This window comes from Schistocerca piceifrons, chromosome 3 (genome assembly GCF_021461385.2).
Source record: "Schistocerca piceifrons isolate TAMUIC-IGC-003096 chromosome 3, iqSchPice1.1, whole genome shotgun sequence".
Lineage (NCBI taxonomy): Eukaryota > Metazoa > Arthropoda > Insecta > Orthoptera > Acrididae > Schistocerca > Schistocerca piceifrons.
In genome coordinates, this window is record NC_060140.1 from 446,599,859 (window position 1) to 446,605,858 (window position 6,000).

Sequence of the window (6,000 nt, forward strand, 5' to 3'; positions counted from 1 at the left end):
CACATACACAAAATACAGTTGTCTTAATTATGCAGTCTTTCAGAGACAGTGGCCCCTTCTTCAGGCAGCAGGGTTGAAAGGGAAGGAAGGGGGGTGAAGGAAAAGGAGTGGAGAAGTCTAGGAAAAGTGGTAGATTTAGAGAAAGTCACCCTCAACCGCAGATCAGGGGAGACTTACCATACAGGATTAGAAGGAAAGAAGAGTCTTTCCTTCTCATCCCATGAGGTAAGGCATCCTGCTTTGGAAGAAGTTGAAATAACAGAAGAGCTCCACCAATTGCTTAAGAATGCACAGAAAAGTAAGGTTAGCTTATTTCATTAAAATATTAGAGTAATAAGGTAGAAGAGCTTCCTGTCTGTTTGGAAAATTTTGAGAGCTCTGAAAAGATAGATGAGCTACACCTGTCTGGGCACCACATAACCACAGGGTTAAATAAGTTACTTCTAAAAGATTACACTCTAGCAGCTTGCTTATACCGAATGAATATGGGAAAAGGAGAAGTTGTTAAACATATTAAGACAAAACACAAGTTCGAAAACATTGAGACTTGTACATTTTGTAGTATTCAGCACATAGAAATGTGCACCTGTGAATTAGTCCTGAAAAATAGCTAACTTTTAGATATAACTGTCTATAGGTACCCGCTGGGAAATTTTGAACTGTTTATGAGGAATCTGGATGCCTTACTATGCTATCTGTCAGACAGAAGCAACTAGTTAATAGTCTATGGTAACTTCAATGTAAATTTTGTAAAGGATTCAGTCAGGAAAAATGATCTGGAAACTTGATTTGGTTCCCACAATTTTATCTCAGGAATTATCTTTCTAACATTTGTGGGTAAAGGCAGTAGGACTCTAATTGCTAATGTTTTCTTTGATGAAGTTCAAAGCAATATCAGTGCACACTCCGCTGCAGAGTGAAAATCTCATTCTGGAAGAAAATAACTGTTTACCTAGTAACAAATGCTCTCTTTGATCATGATGCACAGTTAGTTAGGATATAGTGCCTTACAGTATGGATGCTCCTTAGTGAAAATCAGTTAGCATAATTAATGACTCCAGGACAAATATTTTTAAGAATGCCTTACAACAGATGACTTGGGTTGAAATTTGTAATGAACCAAATGCTAACATAAAATTTAATCTATTGCACATATATCTCTATCATTATTTGAAAATAGCTTTCCACAAAAGCTAAACAGAAAGAACATTAAAAAAGCCATGTGCAAAAGCCATGGATCACTAGAGAGATTAAGGTATCTTGCGAAATGAATGGGCAAATGTTTCTGATGGAAAGAAGAAGCAGAGTTCCTGAAGTAGTTGCACACTACAAAAGCTATTCAGAATTACTTGGAAAAGTTATTAAAAATAAAGAAACATGCCCATACAACAAAAATCAGTAATTCGAACAACTGACTTAAGGCTATATCAAACATAGTGAAATGAAAGACAGAACAAACAGCCACAGAAGAGCCATGGTTTCCAGGCAGATATGGTATGTCCATTCCAACTGATAGTGTGGCTCAGCCTGTTGCAGCAAGGGTAGCAATGTCCATGATTGTACCAGTACAGGAGCAGTTTGCTTGAGATTCTCTAAAACATAGATGTAGCCCAATAAGTTCCAAGCAAACTGTAAATTGTGCTTTACAGCATCTTAACGGATTACCTTTATCTTTAACACATTGGTTGTTTGATCTAATTCTCTGCTTCCTTATTGGTGCTGGACTGGAACGGTTCCAGAAATCAGATGACTTGTGCTACACTTTTGAGAGGAAGCTTGAAAGAGTTGTGACATAAACCGATGTGTACTGTTTGATATTATCGTTTGGAGCAGGGTTAGAAGGAGGTTCTTCAGTTATGAAGTTTATTAGTAGTTGCTTTTACCATTACAGTGTATGTTAATTACATTTGTGAATACATCAAGCTCCTGGATACATCCAGGATGGCATGTGTTTCATGATGTAAGCTTTTCTGATTTTGATCAGCCCCCAAAATCTGAATGGTTTCCATCAGCTCATTTCAATTATTATCCAAAGATGTTGCAAAACAGCAGCCAATCTCCCTGATATGCAATAAATTAGTCAAAATCCTTGAGTGTTATGGTACTGATGATTAGGACAGACCCAAGAGTATTGCCCCATTTTAATCCTCATACTACTGAAAAGACAACTGAAATAAGTATTAGTGTCAGTGGTGTTGGGAAACAGCTGAAATCATTAAAACTGAACAAAGTTCCAGGGCCTGATGGAATTCCTGTCAGATTCTGTAAACTTCTAATTTTAATATATCACAGATCTCTTGAACAAAAAACTGTGTCCATTTCTTGGAAAAAGGCACAGGTCACGCCTGTCTACAAGAAGGATAGTAGATGTGGTCCACAAAATTGCCGTCCTGTATCCTTGACATTGAATTGTAGGAGAATCTTAGAACATATTCTGAGCTCATACATAATGAGGTGTCTTGAAAGAATGAACTCCTCAATGGCAATCAGCATGGATTTGAAAACATCAAACATGAAACCCAACACACACTTTTCTCATGACATTCTGAAAGCTTTGGATCGTGGCAATCAGGTAGATGCTCTATTTCTTGATCTCTGAAAAGCAATAGACTCAGTATGAGACCTACACTTATGTCAAAAGTGTGATCATAGGGGGTATGAAGTCAAATTTGTGACTAGATTGAAGACTTTTTTATAGGGAGGACACAACATGTTATATTGAATGGAGAGTCAGCATCAGATGTAGAAGTAACTTCGGATGTGTCCCTGGGAAGTGTGTTGGGATCATTGTTGCTCACGTTGTATATTAATGACCTTGCAGACAATATTAATAGTAAAATCAGGCTTTTTGAATATAATGCAGTTGTCTATAATGAAGTACTATCTGGAAGAAGCTGCATAAATATTCAGTCAGATCTTCATAAGATTTCAAAGTGGTGCAGAGATTGGAAACTTGTTTCAAATGTTCAGAAATGCAAAATTTTGCACTTCACAAAATGAAAAAAATGTCATATCCTATGACTATAATATGAGTGAGTCACTAATGGAATCAGTCAACTTATTCAAATACATGGTTATAACTCTATGTAGGGATATTAAATGAAAAGATCACATAGGTTCAGTTGTGGGTAAAGCAGGTGGTAGAACACTGGGGAAGTGCAATCAGTTTAGAAAGGAAATTGTTTACAAACCACTCATGCAACCAGTTCTAGAATATTGCTCAAGCATGGTGGGACTTATATCAGATAGGCCCAACAGGGAATATTGAATGTATACAGAGAAGGGCAGCACAAGAAGTCACAGGTTTGTTTAACATGTGGGAAAGTGTCACAGAGATACAGAAGGAACTGAACTGGAAAACTCTTGAATATACACGCAAAGTGTCCTGAGAAAGTGTATCAACATTTCAAGAACAAGCTTTAAATAATAACTCTAGGAATATACTGCAATGCCCTAAATATCGCTTACATAGGGATTATGAGGATAAGATTAGAATAATTACTGCATGTACACAGACACTCAAACAATCATTCTTTTTGTAGTCTGTATGTGTATGGAATAGGAAGAGACCTTACTAGCTGCTACAATAAGATGTACCCCTAACATGTACCTCATGGTGATTGCAGAGTATACAGGGTGTCCCAGCTACCTTGTCCACCCAAAATATCTCTGGAACAATAACAGCTATTGGAAAACGACTTTCACCGGTATCAATGTAGGGCTGGGGCCCATGAATGTACATATTTGGAAACATTCTAAAACGAAAGCATATGTGTTTTTTAACACAAATTTATGTTTTTTTTTAAATGGACCTCCTATATTTTTTCTTCAGCAATCCATAGCATGACAAAGCACATACACAATGGCGTTGATTGCATCGCAATATTCCCATTACATCCCGAGATACTGAGACGCAAAGTTGACGCTTGAAACACCCGACATGCGCTGCTAGCGCATGTCCTGAGGCTCAGGCGTGAACCCCATACTGCCCGCAATCGCAATGTGATTGACATGCGTAATCACACTTCCATACTTATCAAGAGGTCCGAAACGTATAATATGGTCTGCTGCCATCTACTCTCATAAGCACATAATGGTTTCCCTCTTGCACGTTTTATGTATCTACGTACACAATATGAACCAGTACCGATCGGTGTACACCCGTCAGGTTGTCTTATTTATCCTGCACATCCAAAATAAGGTTTATCTAATGCGTTATATGACCCATTTTGCCTATAGTGCAGGGCCTGGCTCTACCTAGTCAAGTGTCCAACGTAGTTCCCACTACTGCCACAGTTACCACTTCGCCTTGTTTATGATTTGCGACCCATGCAAACTCCTGTATTCCACCACCCTCTGAGCATTCCATTTGTTGTTGCTTTGGCGTGCAGTACACCGCTTGCCAGTGTAGTCATGCATGAGAGTAATCTAGTGATGGCACGGAGGTAGTACACATTGTGAATAAGCGTTGTGTTGCGGAACTTATACTGTACAGTATAATGTACACACATGAAGATATGATAGAAATGCTGCTGATCTATGGAGAATGTACGTTGACGGGAAATACGTTATGACATTGCTTGTTAGTTGATAGTACTGTTAGCGAACATTATGATTAGTAAGTTAATATGTCTGTTTTCCACCCTACTCTACATACCTGTACTGTACCCTGTTGTAGGTGGACGAAATGCTGTTCAGGTAGAATGACTGTACAGAAGACGATTCCCTGACAAGCCATCGCCTTCGCACTGGATGTTTGGTCGTCTCACATCTTGTCTACGTGAAATGGGAAGCATAAACCCAAGACCTCGACATCGTCCTAGAACACGCACAGATGAACGTGCTCAAGTCACTTTGCTCGCTACCATAGCTGTGAATCCTCAAATCAGCATACGTCAAATTGAACGTGAAGTTGGTGTGTCCAAATCAAGTGCACAGCATATTCTTAAACATCATAAATTTCATCCTTACCATGTTCATTTACACCAGGATCTTAATGGAAATGACTTCTGCAATAGCGTAACATTTTGTCGGTGGGCTCAGCAAAAGTTTCTGACTAATCCAAATTTTTTTGCAGATGTTCTCTTTACCGACGAGGCATCATTCTCCAACAAAGGAATTTTCAATATGAGGGATATGCATTATTGGTCCACAGACAATCCAAAATGGCTCTGTCAGGTAGAGCATGAACGTCCATGGAAAGTTAATGTTTGGTGTGGGATTATTGGAGATACCATTATCGGACCTTTCTTTACAAATGGCATCCAAAATGGAAGACAATACTCCAGATTTATACGGCACAATCTTCCTGTTCTCTTGGACACCATACCTCTGAACCAGAGAATGGTCATGTGGTATCAGCATGATGGATGCCCTGCACATAACGCCATACGAGCACGACGACTTCTGAACCGTAAGTTCCCTGGTAGGTGGATTGGACGAGGTGGCCCAGTTGGGTGGCCTGCCCGATCTCCGGACTTTACACCACTGGATTATTTTCTTTGGGGAGCAGTGAAGGATGCTGTTTACCAACATGAACCAACAACACCAGAGGACATGAAGCAACGCATTATTGGTGCTTGTACAGCGATCAAAGAGGAAACAGTAGCACGAAGTAGGGCATCCTTCATCCGCAGAGTGACCCTATGTATGCAAGCCAATGGGCATCACTTTGAGCATGAGGTGTGAATGCTATGTTTAGTATGTAGTGCTGGTATCACAGTGGAAGTTTCTACAAAGGGCCATTTTACCCAGAAATGTTAAGAAACATTTGTTTGCAACAATTTGTTATTTAACGCATTAGATAAACATAACATTGATAATTATGTGATAATAAAACTAATTTGTTAAACATGTTTACATTCATCTTCTATGTCCTACCTGAACTTCCCAAATCAAAACATTTTTACCTAAACAACGGTAAAGCTTTTAGTCCACTTGCTCGATTCACTAAGACCATCAACAAGAATTTTACTATTACGAGTGAATGATTAACTGTCA